The 21672-nt window shown below is 45.6% G+C and overlaps 1 pseudogene; it reads right to left on the bottom strand.

Annotated features, from left to right (window-relative positions):
- Nucleotides 1-5712: 5712 nt before the first annotated feature.
- Nucleotides 5713-21086, bottom strand: LOC142585114 (hepatocyte growth factor receptor-like; annotated as a pseudogene).
- Between the last annotated feature and the right edge of the window lie 586 nt (nucleotides 21087-21672).

Raw genomic sequence — 21672 nt, 5'->3', positions numbered from 1 at the left:
CTTTTCGAAGTGATGCCGGTAGTACAACAAGCAGGCACATGCTCCCACCGGCAGAAAAGTTCTTATAGAGAACATCGTTCCAGAGACAAAACGACGGCAGTCCCCTGGCTTAAAGTCACAGAACGTCTTTACTTTGGCCTTCCAAGAAATTAATGAGTGGGAGCAACTCTGGGTCGTCGCGCCGCTCCTGTGATAAGGTGACAGCATTGACGACGCCCAAAAATGCGGCACCTACGTCCACGTCATCAGTACCTGCGAACTCCACAGGTGACCGTGAGAGGCAGTCAGCTTCGGTGTGCCTCTTTCCTGATTCGTAAATTATGGTCATGTTGAACTCCTGAAGCCTAAGACTCCAGCGTGCCAGACGGCCAGATGGGTCTTTCAAGTTAGTCAGCCAACAAAGAGAATGATGATCCCTGACAACCTTGAATGAACAGCCGTACAAATACAGGCGAAATTTGATAACTGGCATTCCTTCTCGGTAGTCTAGCAGCTTTCCTCCGTACAAGAGAGAATTCGGCTAGCATAGGCGTTTACTTTTTCGGAGCCATCTTGCCACTGCACCAGCACGGTACCCAGACCAACATTGCTCGCATCATTGTGAACTGCTGTAGGGGCATAGGTGCTGTAGGGGCATAAGGGCTGTAGAGGCATCCTGGTCGAAGTGCACAAGAACAGGAGGCATTCGCAAGCATTGGCATAGTTCGCTAAATGCTACTTGCTCATTTTCCCCCCACAGAAAGGAAGCATTGTCTCATGTCAGGCGTGTTAACGGTTTCTTAGAATAGCAGCTTGGGCTTGTTGGTTGGGCAGTCAGCGCTTGTGATGTGTCTTCTCGTCTCATGCCCCGTCTAATTTTGCGCTGTTAACACCAGGATGTTGACGGTGCAGCATTACATGAAAAATTCACATTAAAGCATCGGTAATAGGCGCACAGCCCCAGAAGCCCCTTATTGCCTTCTTGTCGGATGGTGTGGGGAACTTTGCCACGGCGTCTATTTCGTCTGTGTCAGTTCATTCACCCTCATGACTGACGACGTGGCCAAGGAAGCACAGTTCACTGAAACCAAAATGACATTTCTCGGGCTTTAACGTCAGGTCAGCTGAGCGTATGGCTTGGAGAACAGTAAGCAGCTTAGGTGCTCTTGAAATGTAGCTGAGAACACCATGACGTCTTCTAGATAGACCAAGCATGTTTGCCACTTCACGTCTGATAGTACGGTGTCTATTAGACGCTGAAAGTGGCAGGCACTGAGCACAAACTGAAAGGAAGGACCTTAAATTCGTTAAGACCATCGGTGGCCATAAAGGCAGCTTTCTCACGATCTGTCTCATCGACTTCGATGTGCCAGTACCCACTTCATAGGTCCACTGATCAAAAATAATGTGCATGCTGCAGCCTGCACAGCAAATCAATGCGTGGCAGCTGGTAGAAGTCTTTCTTTGTGACCTGGTTTAATTTGCGGTAATTGAGGCAGAATAGCAAACTGCCATCTTTTTTTTGAATGAGACCACGGGTGATGCCCAGGGACTTTTCGAGGGCCGTATCACATCATCCTCAAGCATCTTCTTCACTTGCTTTTGAAGCTCTTCACATTCCATTCGAGCTACACGGTAGGGATTTTGCCAAATCGGCCACGTAGTATAATCCATGAGGATACAGTGCTTGGTCAGAGGTGTTTGTTTGACGAGTTATGGTTTGGGCTAGTTGGTTTTCCATTTTAGATTGTGTGGTACAGCATGAAGCAGGGACAAGGGATGCGAGAAAGCACTTGTCCTTGTTTTTCTGGCATCTCTTGTCTCTGCTTTGTGCTGTACCGTACAATCTAAAAGAAAGAGAGTTTGTTTGACCTTTGACGTAGTCGAAACGCAATCTTCAAACTGGTGTATCGGGTCCAACAGGTGCTGCCACTCGGAAGGCAACAGGGTGGAGCTGATGTCGACAGCCATAGGCGTTGAGGGCGGGACAGTCGTTTCTTTTAGAGCAAAACAATCTTTTACTTGGGTGATGTCGCAGTATGCAATTGTGGTACCCTTCTGGATGTGACAGTGTTCATTGCTGAAGTTTGCGAGAATGACTTCCGCATGCCCATGAGTCAGGTCGAATATGCCTCTAGCAATAAAAATGTCTTGCATGAGCAATATTGCAACGATTTTCTCCGCGATCACATCCCCGTGGTAGGGCTTCTTGCTTGATACAGATACAGATCGTGGCTGAATGGTGATATCGTCGTCGATTCGCAAACGCTCATGTTGCCCATCATTCATCGTATTGCCATATGGGCTGGCCAAAAATGTCACCATATGTTCCGGAATGTTTATGACTGCACTGTGATCTCGCAGAAAATCCATCCCCAAGATGAGGTCTTTGCAGCAGTCGGGGAGAATGATGGAAGTGGCAGTGAAGCTTGAATTACCGATGTGGATTCAGGCGGTGTATGCCCCTGTTGGTGTCATTAGCTGACCCCTGGCACATTTATGTGGGGCCCTGTCCACAGCATCCTCACTTTCCTAATGTGGTTGGCCAGCTCTTGCGACATAATCGAGAAGTCTGCGCCAGTGTCAACAAGTGCGGTGATGCGGTCCAAGTGTGGTCCATCCACCAGAATGCTGAGATTGCGACAGACAACGTCATCGGTGTGAGTATTCGACGTTGTCATATCGTCTTTGTGGGGAGCATGGGAGGTATTTTTGGCATCTCGACACAGGACAACCTTCCCGCCGGAGGTAGCTGCCGTTAGTTTCCCTGGTGCTGACTAGCGGAGTGACCACCCCTGCCAACGTCAGTGGTGAAACTGTGGCGGTTTGTGGAAGTGTAACATACAGGTGACGGGGACTGCCAGCGACGACGTGATGAAGCTGCTTGGCTGGGTGACAGCTGATCACTGCTTTGGGTGTGATGGCCGTCGAAGTGCAGAGAATTGGCAAGTGAAAAGGGGCCAGCTCCAGCATCTGGATGGGGGCAGTAATAGGCAATGTGGCCTGGTTCGCAAGCCATAAAATTAGAGTTGTAAAAGTGTGTGGAAAAATTAAGAAATAGGGGAACTATAAAACTGTTTCAGACCTGGCAGACGCCTAGAGAATAATATATTTTTACTGAATCAATGTATATTAATTTCAATAGCTCAGAATAGACCCTTATGGATAGCATTTCTACATATTAAGTGAGCTTATGACAATGTAGACAGGGAATTGCTATGGGATATTCTCAAGCACGAGGGGCTAGGTGACTATTTTGTGGAGCTGCTGAGTGAGATGTATAGGGACACTTGTGTGCATATTGTATGGGAAGGCCAGAAATGCAGTGAAATGGTGGAAATTCGCCCAGGACTTAAGAATAGATTCCCTCTGTCCCAGTTGTTGTTCACGCACTATGTTTAGGGCATACAAAGACAACTGGAAAACAGCGAGTTAGGTTTTGATTTATCTTACATCTATAACGGGCAGAGGGTGCAACAGGAAGTCCCTGGGCTGATGCTTGTGGACAACATAGGGCTCCTAGCGAACAATCCAAGGGATTAAGAGAGGCTTGTGAATATGTGTGGCAATGCAGCGACAAATTTAGGTCTTAAAAGTTGAGTGCGGAGCAATCAGTAATTATGATCTTTATTGAAGAGATGAGTAAGGACATGGTATCAATTCAACAGCATGTCATACCAATAGTGAAGCAGTAGGTATAAATGCCTGGGTGTATACATAACGAAGGAAAAACCTACTAAGCACCCATCTAGATAATCTAAGCATGAAGAGGAAGCAGAATGCAGCAATTAAAACGTAGAAAGCTTTGGGGCTACAATAAATATGAAGTGGTGCAAGATATCGAGAAAGGTGTAATGGTGACAGCGTGAAAATTTGCAAATGCCACCCTGTGCTTAAAATTCGATACTTTGTCGGGGTTGGAAGCTAACTAAAGATACGTAGGCTGCATGGTTTTAGGGGTCAATGGTAAAACCCCAAATTAGGCTGTGCAGGGTTACATGGGTTGGGCTTCTTTTGAAATCAAAGAAACATGGAGGAAAAGTAGTTTTCAAGAGAGATTCAGAACCATGGATGAAAATAAATGGGTGGCTAGAGTGCACAAATATTTACCTCAAAAGCATGGAAGCGGAATAGAGAAAGAGGTCAAGAAAGTTGGCAACTATGTACAGTGTAATTGAAAGTGGAAATAGACAACCAGCTAGGAGTGATAAAAAAGGGAGAGAAAGAGAGACATAAGTTTGATACAAACGATGGCAACAAAAAAGACCATGCAGATTTACAGGTATGGCAAGAAATAAGGATGGAAAATCATTTCGTTAATACAAAAGGCAATGCCTTGTTATTTGAGGCCAGAGCTGGTTGCCTACGGACAAAAACAAACTGGAGCAGATATTCGCAACTTGCGTGAGGCATCTGTCTGCTGCAGCAAAAATTCATCGTGTGGGTAACGACTGCCTTTCAGGAGCGCTGAGATTTAAAGCAGGTGGGAGCATTAACCGGTTCGCAGTTGAAATAAGCAAAAGACATGTAGAACATTGGCGAACAAAAAAAAAAAAAACAGGGAAAGGGTTGATAGGACTGCGTCGGTTACAGGCATAGGTGTTTATATACACAAAGCAGATATATGAAAGAGAAAAAAAGGTTAAGGAGATGTAGGCGAAATTCTAGACTGACAGCATGTCACCTAGCCTGGCTCAAGCAGGTTAGGTGATGATTTTTCCCTGCCTAGTTGCTAAGGGGATGTCAATAAATAATCATCATCCCGAGCACGACAGTAGCGGACACTAAAACCTACCGTGCCATGATAGCATGCTGGGCTGACTTGAGGAGTTTTAATTTTTTAGCATGTGACGCTCCTTCCTAGTTTCCTCTGTGTTCCATAGCCTATGCTGCTAATATAAGATAATTCAGCTGGTGAGCTATTAGGCAACAGATCCTGCCCACGTGCCTTCGAGATAGTCAGGGGCCTGGCTAAACACTGTGGTTGCTGTTTCGCGCGTTGTTCGCTTTCTGCGAATAACTAGAGTTGATGGCATGTTGCGTTGGTTGCCATCGCGTCCTGCAAAACACTCCACGTTGCATCGCTTCCTGTGGCTTTCATTGCAGAAGCAGTACTTTTGACGTCGAGAGCTCATGAGGTGTTTGTACAACTACAGCAACCAGCGTCAGTGGAAGTCTCGTATGAAATACGGTAATTTGCCTTGGAGGATGACGTGGGCAAGAAATGGTCTTTTTTTTTTTTTGCCTCTATTGAAATTATAGACAGCGGTACAAAAGGAGTGGTAGCACCAAAACTATAGGATACAGTCGGCGTCAAAAGTTTACGAACCACAGTATCTGAGAAAACATTGAATTTTCGAGCAGTCTGACCGTTCGGAATGTTTGCTCACATTTTGATGGCTTTTTGCTTTCTTCTTTTGCTTTATGCATATAGCCATGTTATGTTGCATGTTGACTGAACGCACACTCAATGAAAAATCCATAAAATGTGTCAGTAAAGCGGTATAGCGCACTACTTTGTTCATTTGTAGCATAAACCGGAAATTCCAATAGCAGGCTACAGAAATATGCTGCTCTATTCTGAGGTTCCAGTGTCCGTAAGCTTTCGACGCCGACGCTACATGTGCTTGAATTAGATGCGGCTTAAAATCGGACACTCTATGTTAGTTATGCAACCTTCACGTAAAAAGTGGCACCACTACATTTATTAAAAATGAGACTGTTCAACGCCAAAGTCATTTATTTTTTACGAGACCTCCACTAATTGCTGCCGTGAAATTACGAATTATTGCCATAGTTGACTGTTCCATTACTTTTAGTTGTTAAATAAGTTCATTTGTGAACAGACGCACTGATAAAGAAGGCTGCTGAGGATAGACGGTCGCCATATTGCTTTTCCGGGTGATGTGGAGAACATGGCATGTGCGCTTTATTCTGCACCCGCGGCCACTTCAGGCTGATGACAGTTGCCGTAGGAAATGTTTAAGCCCACTCTCACGTTTCCCTTTTCTTTGACGAAACTGCTGATTATGTCTGATGAGAGTCGCTAGTCTTGCGAACGAAGGCCGCCGATTGGTGTCGTCTTGCCAGCACTTGAGCATGACGGTGTAACTGAAAGATAAGGTGCGACAAATATCAGACGTTAAAATCAGAAATAATAATAAATAGTCCTGCAGTGACTGTTTAGCAGAGGCAATCCTTGATCAGCCGAGATAAGGTCAAGAGCATGTGAACGTCGGCACGTGAAAACAGACCACAGTGACTTCGCACCGTGACCACAGGTATGTATACCTGGCAGTGTGCATCGGCGACACACTGGAAAAAACTGCAACTGAGGCCCTGGACGTGGAGGGCCTCAAATTATACCTACCTTTCCTGCAAATAAAGTGTTCTCTCCTTCTGTTTGGTAAATTAGAATTTGGAAACTTTTAATTTTGTTCGTTAGGAGAAATAGACTTGATTATATAACTGAAGAAAGCGAAGACCAAACTTTGCTTTTCGATTTTGTGCCTAAACATCCGCGCCAGTATATACGCAACTGTGATGTCCCTAATGTCGAGAATCTTGAGGTTCGGCCATTTTGTCGCAATAAAAGTTCGCACAACTTGCCACGTTCAGCCTTCGGTTCTTTCACCATGCGATGTAGTTCTTCACACGAATGAAGCTGTGGATACGCTGTGAAAATTCATGACGTTGCGGTGCGTAAGGGCTGAAACTTATGTTGGGTGTCGCCTTTCGTTCTTGCATCTTTTCTGGATTACAAATCTTTCACTCACAGCAAGGCAGTCGTTTTGCTAATGCCTGAAGCGTAATTCACTAATCCAGCTTAACTTACTGCTTCCTTTTAGCCTAACTTTTATGGTGCAACCTCACAAAAACATAACTTTATGTATGCGAGCGGCACTGCGCGGGTGTGTGTGTGTGTGTGTGTGTGTGTGTGTGTGTGTGTGTGTGTGTGTGTGTGTGGCGTTTTTGCGAACTTGTGAGAGAGTATGCTAGTGACGTGCGCACTATGATCTGGTCCAAAAATTGTTTCCTACATAGGATGTTCAAACCTATGAGAGCTGCTAGTGACACGAAATGGAATAGCACAAAGGCAGACTTACATCTCACTTGGACAGAAGCTGGGCTGCTCCAGGCGACGTCCTTGTTTGAGGAATTTCACAATGTCCCAGTTGTGAGCGTCAGGGTACGGCGTCACGCCACGCGTCAAGAGCTCCCACAGCAGCACGCCGTATGACCACTGCACGAAACGTAATCATGTACAGACAAAGCGTTTATACAGCTTCGTGGTCCAGCAATGCAAGAGTATAGTCGTGCATGTCGACATAACCTTAATTTGCTTTTGCATGCAACTCACGAAGATACTGTGAAGATAACTGTTCACCTGGAAGCCACAAACTCCGATTCATAATCGAAGTGGGAACTGAGGCAGGAATATTTGCTTGATGATCTACGTGTTCCCTTTATTGTTTCACTGCAGTGGTTTATAAGTCGACAATTTGAATGCAAAGTATTTTTTGTCTCTTTCTTCGCACTTTGTGGTAGGTTGGTATGATCCTGTCTAGTCGCGCTTGAGCAAAAAGAAAATAATGTGTGACCGACGCAGGAATTGAACCGCTGATGTAGAAGCACAGATACCTCGTGAATCTCTAACTTTTAGGCCACAATCGCATCCATTGTCTACGCGTTCCAAAGCCAGCTAACTGTTGGGAACACTTGGTGCTGCGTGTGTATCGTGCCACTTTCTCATCTTCCTTCCTTGTGACAGCTTGCGCTTTGAGGACCGGTCCACTTCCCCAATACTTGCGTTAGCTCTCTGATCCCCGATCGTCGGCCGTTCAATTCTAGCGAGACAAATTCTGGCTCACCAGCGTTTCATGCGGCAAAAGTATGGAACGCCTCACAAGTCCCTTAGCGGAGAAGAGGCAACCGACCTAAAAAGGATACAGATGGACATATATCTGCATCTCTTATTGAAATTACTGGCAATACTTCCAGCTCTTTACCTGTCTCAATGTCCGTGGTGCGGAGATAGGCCGACACTCTACCACGCTTCATGGAGGTGCACGTATGCCGAAGCCCAGAGACCGGAACTCTAGCTTAGTTAATCAAACAATAATTGGTGCGGAGCAATGGGAGGCACAGCTTGGCAGTTCACACCTGGGGGTGCAACTAGCACATCTGGAACAATTCCGGTGGGCAGCGGAGGCCAGTGGAGCCCTGGAGGGAGGGCCCCAGCTATAATACTCTACGACCCCTTTCCATTCTTTTTCTTTTCGGAAGCTTTTCATTCATTCCTCATGGCAGCTAATGCTACATAGAAACTGTGCGACGCCTTACCAACTTCATGATAGCCCGATATAATAATGTTTTAACATTTCTTTGCCGTAGTACAAATGTCATCGTCATTTCAGCATACACTGAATCCCGTATCCATAGGTATACGCACGATTGTACAACACGTACATAGTCGCTGATGACATCATGTGTTTCTCTCGCTAACGCTCTCGTCCGTTACACTTGTATAGAACCCATCAGTCGCCAAATCATAAGCTCGCGTCGAATGGCTGGCGTAGGAATTGTGCTGTTGTCGCAATACGGACATCCTCAACGTGGTCGTCGTCCTGCATCTGTTACACACACGCTCGCGAACCACACTCACGACTGTTCAATATGCGCAAACACGTTGGTCCATATGGTATCAAATTGGTGAACCCCAAACAATACTGGATAGCCTGGAACCTGCACACTGCCTCGCATACCATCAAATCCCACAGTTCATAGGATCTGCACAAGTTTTTCAAGCGAAGCTTGTATTGGCTCACAAGTTTCGGTGGCGTTGTGGTCACGCAAATACACCCAGTTGCTCCCTGAGCAGAGCAGCTGTGGGAAAGGGCGGTCTGATGAGTCGTCAGCGGCGATGAAGCGTATGTTATTAGTAAGGATTCCAGCTACATAGGTGCGCGCTCACGCCACGCGCGCAACCAATCAGGGCCGTTTCGCTTCCACCGGGAAGGGAAAGGTCAGGAAAGGGTTTCGCGCGCTCTGCACCGGCTTCGTTTCCGTTCAATTCTTTGTCGGAAAAAAGGACCGGACGGCCACGCGTAGTGTGTTCTTTTTTTGTGCGAAGACTGCCGAGGAACTGGCAGCCTTCGACGAGCGGCGGTGAAAACTCGCTCCTGAAAGGGCTCGCCGTCGGCGCGTCGTTCCAGCCGTATGAGCCAAGGTAATCGAGCCTGAGCCTCCCGAGCTGAGGGAGCGGGAGGCCGAAGCAATCCGGCACCGTTACCTGTGGGTTACTTAACCGTGACGAAGGTCAGGTATACACGCAGGACAAGTTTCGCATGCCCCCATTTTCCGGTAGGGGAAAGGTTGGCCATATTTTTTTCTTTTCTAAAAAGGCCACCAGGCCCACGTGTCCCCGTCGCCATCACAATATCTTCAACTCCTTTGCGAGATCATTCTAGTTTCGACCGCGCTTTCCCATTTCCGACCCACGGATACGTATTGCGGACACAGGTGCGCATTAGGTACGCATTTCAGAAAGGTTCAACTGGCGGCATGTGCATGAAGTCGCAAACTTTATACAGATTCCCGATTATGTTGCCATGCTGGGCCGTGTAGCACGGCGACAGCGGCCTTCTCGTCCACGCTTTTAGCGGGCCCGCGGTTCTTTATTTAGATTTTCATTCATTCTAACAAATTGGTAGCCTATAATATTTTTTTTAGCGGCGTGTAGGCTTGGAATTTCGGGGTCGACTGTCAATCGAATGAATACTAACTGGTATCACTACACTGCACTGATAAACAAGGAAATTTTGTGCCGCGTAAGAAGCCTAGTTTCTCGGAGGTGGCGTGCTTGGACTTACGTCACATACACCGCTAAGTGTGCTTAGGTGCTGTTTAAAGGCTGCTAGTGAAAATTTTATACAATTATCAATCTTGCAGCTTTGCCGAAATTGCTTCAATAGCATGAAATACTAATCTATAATGAATTTAGCCACAGCAAAATACCGTTGCTGTTGGCCTGGAATTGCCACCAGCATATAACAGCATCCGCAACGCTTGCTTACCACGTCCGTCTTGTGGTTGTAGACGCCTTTCTCCAAACTCTCCGGCGCCATCCACCTTACAGGCAGCTTTTTCTTCATTCTGTCTTCGCTGTAGTAGTCTTGCTCGTAGACGTCCCGAGAGAGTCCAAAGTCGGCTACTCGGACTATAAGATCTTCACTCAACCTGAAATAGTCGTGCCATATACATGCTCGTAAACTATTTAGAGCTTGTGACAAACATTGCGAAAATGAGAATTCCCACTCACATGCAATTACGAGCTGCGAGGTCTCTGTGCACAAACTTCAGGTCGGCCAAATACTTCATGCCTTCGGCCACGTGGATGCCAAACCCAAGCAGGTCTCTCACAGTCGGATTCTGGAGTTACGACAGCAAAACGAAAACTCTGAGCAGAGCATTTGGTGCATGCGCTTTTTACATTTCTTTATGTATGAAAGCCGTCTTGACATCGTCAGCTTCTGTACGCAGTTTTGTCCTGAACAGGGGCACGGTACTGAACAGACGGCGTGGGAGTGTTGTTTCAGCACACGCTAAATTGCACTCTTGAAGCACCACAGTTTTCCTTGTAAGAATGCGTCATAGCCACCATACAAATTAGTCCCGAAGGCGAAACACTCGTTTCAGGAAAACTTACGTTTCTCGGATTCCGTATGTAGGAAAGCAGGTCGCCATGTTTCATGTACGGCGTAATGACCATAAGGCCACCAGCTTCATCAACGCAGAGACCGATGAGGGGGAGAACGTTCATGTGGTGAAAGTCCTTCATAATTAGCGCTTCTCTCAGGAACTCCTGAGCATCCGCTTCTCCTCCCAGAGTGTCTATAATGAACGCCAGATTACCACAGTGTATAACACTACGAATTTATATATGCAATCACTATTAGAGGCAGTGAATTCACCCAGTGCCCACTAACGTCCCAAGCAGCCGCAGTCTCCCGTTTTTATTAAAATGGCCTCACTAATCGAACCGATTTTCTGAAAACACTCATATTTTTCGCGTCGCACGCGCTAGAAAGATTGGGGTAACTCAATAGAGGCGTTATGCGAGTAAATTTTTTACTACACAGACGGCATATCAGTCACATATGCCATATATTGAAAGCTGAATATGTCAGCATGCAGCATGCACACCTTTGCCAGTTGGCACGCGTTTATCTTGGTGAGTCAATCAACAGAAGCTATTGAACGCCAATTTTCTTACAAAAACAGGCTCTCTTTATACACTCCCGTCCCTTGTTCAAGCTGACCGCCCGAATTAACACGCAGTAATATATATATATATATATATATATATATATATATATATATATATATATTCTCCCATTTTTCATCCCCACGTGATTCTCTGAGTGTTCAAATAATATCCTCTGGAAGTGAAATAAAGCCATCCTGTATTGCTGTAAGAGCTGCTATATGCTCTACACATTATTCACGAGAGGGTGTGAAAAGAACAAAATTATATGCTGCAGGACCGACTATAAAAAAAATTATGAATCCTGCTGTTCAAAAATTTCAGTCTGGAATGCTGTACCGTCGTACAGGCATCGCCGCGAAAATTTAACCTCATGCTACGAGTAGTTGGGCTATACTGCTTACAAGGTCACACTTTAGTTATTGTGCACGACTGAAGAGATCCCGCCCTGTGAAAACTTATAGAAAGTAGCGGTTTCCTCCTAAAGACGAAGCATTATAGCGATAGTAAAGTGCATATTACACAACTGCATAAAGTAAGGTTCAGAGTTTCATCAGACGTATAACTGTAGTATACATGCGCTCGCCTCGCTAATTCAACTAGCAAGCACGGCGCCTCGCGCGCACAGCAAACGAACCGATCTCACTCGCTCGTCGCAAACACAGGCCTTCACAACGCTGGCGTGATGGAGAGCGCAAACCGAAGAAAGCGAACGCACCTCCGAAACTTGAGATTACGCCACCTCCAGAAGTAGGTGGGCGCGAAGACAGCGCACATGCAGCGGCCAGCCATCTCGGCTCGCCCTGCCTTCTGCTCCGCTGGAGATTACCTCCAAGATAGGGCCTGGCGGCACACGGCTGTGCTAAAGCAGGAAATGCGCGTTCACCTGCCGCCCCCTCGTTCCCCTCGCCCCCATTGGCGCACGCTTGATTGCGACACCCCGTACGCCCCGCCTCCACCTCCTACCACCCACCCTTGCCCGCGCGAGAAGACGGCGCGCATCAACACGCCCATCGTTCTCGGCTCACCCTCGCACGCTTCCACGCGCACCGACAGCATACAGCGTGCGGGGCGCGATAAGATCTTATCGCATCTGGACTTCACACGGAAAATCCCGCCGTCGCCGATGGCGAAATTGAGCCTAAGGTGTCTGTCCATATGTAATCACTATCGCAATGAAAGGCGAAAATACTTTGTGTACTCACTGTTTTGAAGAGTTTTTACGGTCAACGTGTGAGCTTTGTTCTTGCCTCCCAAATCCAAGATGCCCCGGTAGACGCAACCAAACTGACCTCGTGATCAGAAGAGAAGCAGAGATATACCGGTTAGAATGAAAATGGACAATGAAACAGCTTATTCCGCGGGAAATAAAATCGCATTTTAGACCAATCTTAGGGCAGTATTCTTACCTTACAGTTTGCAATTATTCGGGAGTTACGCGATGTTAGTCTTTTGGATATCACTTATAGAATAAAATCCTATATCTTTATTTAGAAATACATCACATAGCCTGAAGCCCCAAGTGCCCTGCCCCCCCCCCTCCAAAGAAAACAAACAAACATTCAAACAAGTAATAAACACCAACAAATGTGAATTTCTTACACATAGTGTGACTAGGGCAAGAAATTTAACTCACTAATAGTTGTAGAAAGGTGAATACATAAAAGTATATACCAGAGAGGTTCGAGTCACGGCACAGTCATTGCGACCTGTTGCTGCCGTGTATGCAGAGAGCTTGAAAGCATTCGATACAATCTATGGCAGAACACATTTTTGTAGTCTGGCAGAGTAATTCACGCATTACTGCAGTGGCATTGTTTTATGCAATTTTACCAACGAAAGAATTGTCATCCAAATAGCTGCGTGAAAAAAAAATCTTTTTCGAAATGTAATCAAATGCGGATCGTATGGGGACAGTTTTGAGTTTTGACTGAAGACACTGAGCTGAGCACAAATGCGAATTGAATATTTTTTCCCTAATACTATGCAGTCTTCTCGGGTGGTAAAGAAAAAGAAGGCAATTAGCTTACTTTATTTATATTACACTAAGAAGATTAAATTCAATAACATTGCTTGGAACACTATCTAATACAAAGCAATAGATTCACGCTAGTTAACTGAGCTTTTGCCTGAGGCTGATACTCAGCTGAGAAGAGATCAACAGTGCAAAGCGCATAAAAAATGCAGTAGAAAAGCAAGATAAACATATCGTGTTACCAGAATGACTATTTCTGCTTATTAGGTGGATCAGACTTCTAGTTTTGGCTTGGTCGCTTGTGTAAATTTTCAGTCGCCTGACACGCGCGCGCGCGTGTGGGTGAAGTCGGCTAAGGGGATCAGAGCGTCTTGGCCTGCTTGCTCTTCTGTTGAAAAAAAAATGTGATATTTTCAGGCCTCCAATCTTGTCTCCACAGGTCCTTCGCAGAACTACATTTCCGCTTGTTTCTAGGTAGTACAGTCATCTAGATACAGAAGCGAGAAGAGCGAGCTAAACAATGAGTCCTGCTTAGCGCTCGTGCAGCGTCGGTCACTGTGACGCTGTGATGGATAATAACTATGGCTTGAGTGTTCAGCCCCAATGTCTCGAAGGCCACAGCTGTATTTCAAGGCATCCCTAAATAAATAATGTAATGATGTACAAAGTACTTAGAATAAGTGCAAGTGGGGTAAGTCGGAATGAATTCAGTTTGTGAAATGCGCATAAACATAAACTAAGCTCTAAAGTGCGTAGCTGTTTTTCCCTGCTGCGGCTCCATTGCTGTAAATTTTACATTTAATTATTGTACAAAGCGTACTTTTGAAGCTAAGTTCTCTTTGCCTACTTTTCCGGGTTTCACTTGGCTGCCTGGCTGCTGGGTGGTGTGGGCTGGTTGCTGTGGGGTCAGCTGCTACTTCGGTGGGAATACTTGTGGACATATATACTTAAAGTGACACTAAAGCGAAACAATAAATCAGTTTAGGCTAATAAAGCGTTGTTTGAGAACCGTGCAGGCAGTCATTTGAATATAATATAATCATTATTAGATGAGAAAATGAAGGTCGAAGTATCAGTATTTGAATTTCGCGCCGAAACCCCAACGCCGTTACGTCAGTGTGACGTCAAGAATTCCAAAGTATGTTTTCGCATTTGGGCCGCATCGGATGAGTAAAGGTTCCTGAAACTTGCAATGTTTAATATTTCGTTCCTTTAGAACACAATGTAGTCAATCTGTACCGCTGTGTAAGTAAGTAGGCCCTAGAAGATGTCATCAAAATTCATGACGTCACAGCGACCAGGTGCAGAAAGTTCAAGGAAGCGTCGCCACCCGTCTTTCGTTCTTGCGCTTTTTCTGGCTTGACTATGGTAAGAGTGTTGTTTTTAGTGTCGTAGAAAGGTAATTTACTGACGCAGTAGAAATAATTTTTCTCTTTAGTGTCCCTTTAAGGTTTATATGAAACTACCAGCGAAGTGGCTTATACAATTATTGTACGCTGAACAAGTATGTAGATAATAATTACATTTCCAATACATAAATTCCTACATAAAACCTGAACGTACTGGATGTTTCTACGAGGACTTTTAGTAATTTCTGAGGGTCACCTGTAGGAGAAAGCACAATCATCATCATAAACCATATAATTTACAAACTGTAGCCGTGGAGTCTGAACGCGGATCAACTTGAAACGAATTCTCGGGTCGATACCAGTTTTGAGATATTAATTCCAGATCTTTGAAAAGAAATACATTGGTGGCCCAGTTACGTTTTTGTTTTAATGCATAAAACGGGTTTTTATTAAATGGAACTGCATTTTCACGTTACGTTCCATGGCGCTTCTTTCGAAAATGGTGTCATACACAGAATTTTTTTCAAGTGGTTATGCCTTGCAGTCTCAATGGCTACAATTTGTAAACCGCAATATGAGTCGTAAGGTAAATAAGCAAAATCTTGATTAGATATTTTAGCAATTAGTCAGTTATGTATTTCGATTTTTCGTGCAAGTAATATCCGCCTCTCAGTAATCCAGCTTAAAGACTAGAATTGTGTTACCTGCCACAAGTGATCTTCACAAATTGATTAAAGTGTTCGGAGAAACATCCAATACAATGTCGGCCAGATGATTCTCCAAAGCGCACCGGTCTGTTAATGGAAGGGTGAATCATTTTTACCGAAATTTTGGAATCGTCTCATTTCTTTTATTGAGCCGCTCAGTACGTGTCACTGGATGTATATGCTCGTTCTTGGCCAATCCTTCAGAATGTGTACGTTCCACTATGACACGAGAAGCACAGAATCCCTAAATGTTGCTCGATACGTGTCGTACTTTCTGTGCACACACCTGTCATTACTATAATTCCTTCAACAAGCACCATACATTGCTTTCGTCCTTGTGACATGGCATCGTATACGTTTCATCCGCCTGAATTGGAGTTTGCGTTTCGGCATATCTTCTAACGATGGAGTTCGTAAACATATAAATTGCATTACAATGAAGTTGTGACTCTCGTGGTGGATAAACAAACATTTCATGAGATCACTCTTTGCAGGTGCTACATGAAATATTCTCTTATTTGATCTATCTATCTATCTATCTATCTATCTATCTATCTATCTATCTATCTATCTATCTATCTATCTATCTATCTATCTATCTATCTATCTATCTATCTATCTATCTATCTATCTATCTATCTATCTATCTATCTATCTATCTATCTATCTATCTATCTATCTATCTATCTATCTATCTATCTATCTATCTATCTATCTATCTATCTATCTATCTATCTATCTCGCTCTGTCTGTCTGTCTGTCTGTCTGTCTGTCTGTCTGTCTGTCTGTCTGTCTGTCTGTCTGTCTGTCTGTCCGTCCTTCTTTCTTTTTTTTTTCTTGGACAAACCACGCCATTCCTATGTGTTTCTTTTGAAGAAGTCATCCGCTTGTTGTTGCGGGCTTATATGATCACCATAATAAAGAAACTGACAGGTCGTGTAGCAGTCTCGAAAAAGTATTTAAACGTCTACATCTGAGTAAAGAGCATAAAGATAGGCCAAAGAGAAGCGACCCGACAACCTGCTGATTAAGAACCATTTTATTTCGCTGTCCGAAAGAAGGCTTATGGATGGGAAGTGGAAAACTATTTGTAAACAATAACCAAAGACAACAAAAACGCCGAACGGCGACCATTGGTGGTTTGCTGCATGTGTTTGATTCTATCACTGATGTGTGTGTTTTTACTAGTAATTATCAGTCTAGTCTGAATTGTTTTTTCCTAGCTTTCTCTTAAGTTTATTTTTTTTATCAGAGGGCCTTTGAAATCCAACTACTGAATGGTACAGGAGCTATTATGGGTTTGAGTGAGAAAATCATTCCGCAGGTATTTGCTTTGTGGGACAATAACGTTTCCATGTTACCGGCGACGACAAACACGAGTCTTCGCTGCTGTGATATAATGCATTTCGTTACTGAAATTACATACCTTGACCGATGACCGCGCAAATGATAAGGTTTTCCTTTTTGATGTATAGGTTTTCAGCCTCCAGCTTTGCTTTGATCTCTCTGTCCAGTTGAAAGGCAGGGCTCAAGAGCGGTTCCTGGGGGCTGACATTTTTATATGACCTATAATCTGCAGAAAAGACGGGGAAACATCAGCAACATTTTGCATGGGCATATTATGGTGCCAGGCTCACGCATATTCCTGCAATCTGGTTTGAAATGTTGGCATTTAAAAGGAACTTTTTTTGCTTGTTTAGGGACGGAAACGCAGTTTTAGCACACAATATTTTGAGTCAATATTGAACAAGATTTTTTTCAGGAATTTCGAATCATTCTAGTGAATTTCTGATGCAACATTAGCGAAATCCCTGTAGGAAAAATATATGGCACGCTAATTTTCAGTGAATGCTTTAAACAGGTATTCTTATTCTCGGCCTCAATATATTATTCGACAAAACGTCGACCTGTTACTTTAAGCGTTCAGTTCAACATTTACTATCGAGGACAATAAATGGGTTGTCGTAAAAATATGTACAGGTATATTGAGCGCACATTTCCTTTTTTTTTGCGACACTTGCGGATATTATACATGATAACGATATTATAGTCTTATTTGTATAGCTGCCAGAGTCGCTCAGTGGCTATGGTGCTGCGTTGCTGAACAACGCAGCAAAGGCCATGAGTTGTATTGGGATGTTCAACCTCATAATTTGAAATATGTTTTTACACCTAGGTAAATTTATTTCCGGATAAAGCGTTTCGGTGCACCCTTGGAAATAGCGGAGCGACACGCATTATAGTTAGCGTATGCGCCTCCTGGGAAGAATTGCTTGTGATAACGCCATACTTTGAGGTACATATATATACAATTCTTGGTCCTTCAAACGTACTTTGACCCGCCGTGGTTGCTCAGCGGCTATGGTGTTGGGCTGCTGAGCACGAGGTCGCGGGATCGAATCCCGGCCAAGGCGGCCGCATTTCGATGGGGGCGAAATGCGAAAACACCGGTGTACTTAGATTTAGGTGTACCTTACAGAACCCCAGGTGGTCGATATTTCCGGAGTCCTCCACTACGGCGTGCCTCATAATCAGAAAGTGGTTTTAGCACGTAAACCCATAATTTAATTCTTTTTTAAACGTACTTTGGGAAAATGTAAACACCGTTCCTGCAGTTGCCACCATTGCAGTAGGCGGGTAAAACCTCAAAGACATTTTCTCCTACCTGAATCACCTCCGGCGAAACTTGCGCGTTCATCGCGCGCTCCTGAGTCCGGTACTCCAGTCTTCTTTAGGCGACTGCAGAAGGCCATTGTGGAACTGACACCCGAACACTTGTCTCTCTTGAGTCGACAATAAAAGAAGAACTCCACAGTGGCGAGGAGCGCGAAGAGAATGGCGACCACAGTGCCACTGTGGCCTCGCCGATGTCGCTCCGCCCAGGCTCGATAGCCACGTCGTTTTCCACAGAAGTATTGAGGACGTCATGGATGGTAAAAAAAAAGAGATAGATAAAGATTGCGTTCAGTCTACAGAGGATGACTGTACATGTGAGCAAACAGCCTATGCCGTCCGCAGAAACCAAACGTACACTAGCAAAACTTTCGCACTGCTGATATTGGTAAGGGCGTTTGACACGAGCACAAGTTATCGTCGAGATGTTTCTGTATAGATGGCATGACAGCGCGACGATGACGACGGAGAGGCGCCGGCAGTGGTGCATCGACAACTGAATGACTACAGTGCAGGCGACGACAGCAGCACGAATAACACGGTATTGTGACAACAGAACCAGGATAGTGTGACTATAATATGGCGTGAGGACGGCGGCGTGACAACAACGGAATGACGACAGGCGCGAATATGATGTCACGACGACGGCTGCGCGCCTGCGCTTTCTTATCGTTAACGAAGGCCAGACACTGCTCCGTCCATACACTTTAAAATCATGCAGGTATACAACGCGCTAGAGGAGTCGCTCTAAGCGAAGCTGCTGTGAATCGGCAAGAATAAACGGGACATCTATACTAGCCATGCGCAGCGGACCGCGGCTACGGATGCGCTCCGCAACCGTCCGCCCAGTCGGTGGAAGACCGCGACACAGTGCTACCAATGACCGCACCGTTTAAACACCCCAAGCCACAAAACTCCCGCGCGAAAGCACATGCGCCTAAAAAAGCTAGTTCGGCGACGAACACGTCCTGCAACTCGGTCACGTGGCTCTACCGCCAGAGCACGTGCCAGTTCGTCCAGGCCACGGTGTGGTCCAGGCTAGAGATACCCGACCTCTCAGCTATGAAAGTCCTTGGACGGTTGCAAGAGGGTGCTGTTGGCTTTCTTAAAGGAGTCGTAGTTTCGCACGAACGGCGAAGCATTGATAGCGATATCAAAATATTAGACAATTACACGAAGTAATGTTCGTCGCTTTGTGTTGCATAAATTGCAGTAAATATTCACTTAATAACTGAAGAAGCATCGCGTCACTAGCACACATAAAAAGATGAAGATATCTCACTTGATGACCGCGAGCACTCGCTCTGACTTCCAATTCTAGCTGACTTGATGATAAGAACGCTGGCAGCGGGGATCGCGCGTGCTTCTCTCAAGGCGAACACTTCACGCTGCCACTTTCATCACCGTTGGAACTGTGCCTGGTCTATACAACTCAAATTACTCGACCTCCAACATTTGGCGTGCGGAAACACAGCGTGCATGAAGCCACCAGTCATCGGTTCGCCCTTAGCCCTGGCACCCTCCGTAGCTGACCGCCACTGCGGGCCACGTATGCGCTCAGTCGCGTATGCACTCAGCCGCACGGACTAGAGGAGGAGATGCACTCACTCCTTCCCTAGCGCGCTCTGGAGCTCCCTAACATCGGGCATGCCCATCAAGCCACCATGATTATCGGCTCACCTTTGCAAGCCGCGCACGTTTGCCCTAACATCGGGCATGCCCATCAAGCCACCATGATTATCGGCTCACCTTTGCAAGCCGCGCACGTTTGCCCTTGTATACCCGCAGATTACGTCGCCACGAATGACGAGCGCTCATACGCCGAACATTCAGGAAGCGCTATTACGTAACATAGGTTGGTGAGAAAGGGCCCAAATTCTACCCTGCGTGCTAGTTCGACATCGCAGACAAAGCGTATGAAATGAGTGTTCTGGGGGATCCTCTGCTCTCTGCCAGCTGTCGCACTTCTAACCTCTTTATGTACTCTGGCTGACAGACCACCGTCCTGGTTAACGTTCCTGCCTGCCATTTCGTCGTTCTTAGATCTCAGCTGCGTGCAGTTTATACTGGCCTTCACATCCTGTCACAATGTGACGGTAATGCCTGCGTTTGTCGTCGCTAGGACGCTGTGCAGCACGCCATCAAATCCAAAAATGTATCCTGTAATTAGGTTTTGTTCTTCATCATATCGCTAAACTGCATAGCACGCTTGAGCCTTACTTTTGTGTTCTTGCTGTCGTTGTGATAATTATTGGCATGGTCCTCAGAAGCATATGCGCTTTCTTGCTTTCTCCTTCCCTCTGTTCTCACTTAATTCATCGGATCCCTTAAATAGCCTTCACTTCAGTAGAAGAAGCAGGTGTCATGCTTGTTATGGAAGCATGTGTCAGACGGTTTCTTCCTTTAGCTTCTGTCTGCGAGAGGCAGCGTTTGCATTCCTGTTGCAGAGAAAACCGGCGTATTCAGCGTGGTATGATCGTTGGCTCTTGCAGAAACCGTCTGTGTTTACGTGAGCAGTGAGCGCTTTTTTCTTTGGTACATGCCGAACCAGATCAGAAATGATAACTACGATATGTAACGAGAGCGCTTTGTCTCGATAACCGTAAGTGAACTCAACAATTAGGTTCACGCATTTCTGTTCCGAAGCGACACGATGCCGATTCAGTTCCGGCTGGCGTGTAAACAGCTGGATCCGGTCCTCAGATCAGGTATATTTACAGGATATAGTGGGGGCAGGTGAGTGGGGAACTCCTTCGCACTTTCGTCAGTTTATTCGTGCTATGAGACAATCACGATTAGCATGTCCATATCCTGTGGTTTAAGCCAAAAGTTGCCTGACCACCTTTTCCCCTTGGTCACCCAACACTTCTCACGGCAGCTCGTTTCAAGCATTGAGAGTCGCCGTGTGCAACACATTTGCATGGTACGCGTACCGACAGTACGTTCCGCGGCTTCCTACGTCGAGTTTCTGGCATCTAGATTTGAACTATCCTCCCTGGCTTCTGGAAACTACCAGCAGCCACGGTCGCGCTCGAACGCAGCATGCTGCGTGTGCCTGTGTTCGAGCGTAGTCGTGCTCAGACACACGAAGACTGCAAACATTTCTATAGTTGACTTCCACGTTTCCGACTGTGGAAAGTTGTTTTTTCATCCACTTTCATTTCCATTAATTTATCGTTTCTTTAAACAATTGCTAAGTATAAACAATTTCCCCTATGTTGTCCTTGGTGTCTTTGTTTGTTGGCTTCTTATGATATGACTAATTAAAATCGGGCCCCTCGGTTTCCTTTCTTCTCGTTCATTACATTACGAGGGTCTCGAATCCGGCAACATTGATACCTCCACGTAGCATGTGTGGGTTTATTGATCAGTTGCCGTCACCCAAATAGATACCCGCCGTGTTTGCCTAGTGGCTATGGTGTTGGGCGGCTAAGCACGAGGTAGCGGGATCGAACCCCGGCCACGGCAGCCACATTTCGATGGAGGCGAAATGCGAAAACAACCGTTTACTTAGATTTAGGTGCACGGTAAAGAAACCCAGGGGGTCCAAATTTCCGTAGTCCACCAAGACGGCGTGCCTCATAATGAGATCGTGGTTTTGGCACGTAAAACCCAATAATTTAATTAACCCAAATAGAGCACATACTCGTGACGCCTGCGGCAGAAAGGATGTTCCACATTCGCCGCCAAGTTTTGTGAATGGTGGCGCTGGTTAACACACCC

Source organism: Dermacentor variabilis, chromosome 6, assembly GCF_050947875.1.
Source record: "Dermacentor variabilis isolate Ectoservices chromosome 6, ASM5094787v1, whole genome shotgun sequence".
NCBI lineage: Eukaryota > Metazoa > Arthropoda > Arachnida > Ixodida > Ixodidae > Dermacentor > Dermacentor variabilis.
The sequence above is the reverse complement of the archived record's forward strand: the minus strand, read 5'-3'. Positions and strand labels throughout refer to the sequence as shown.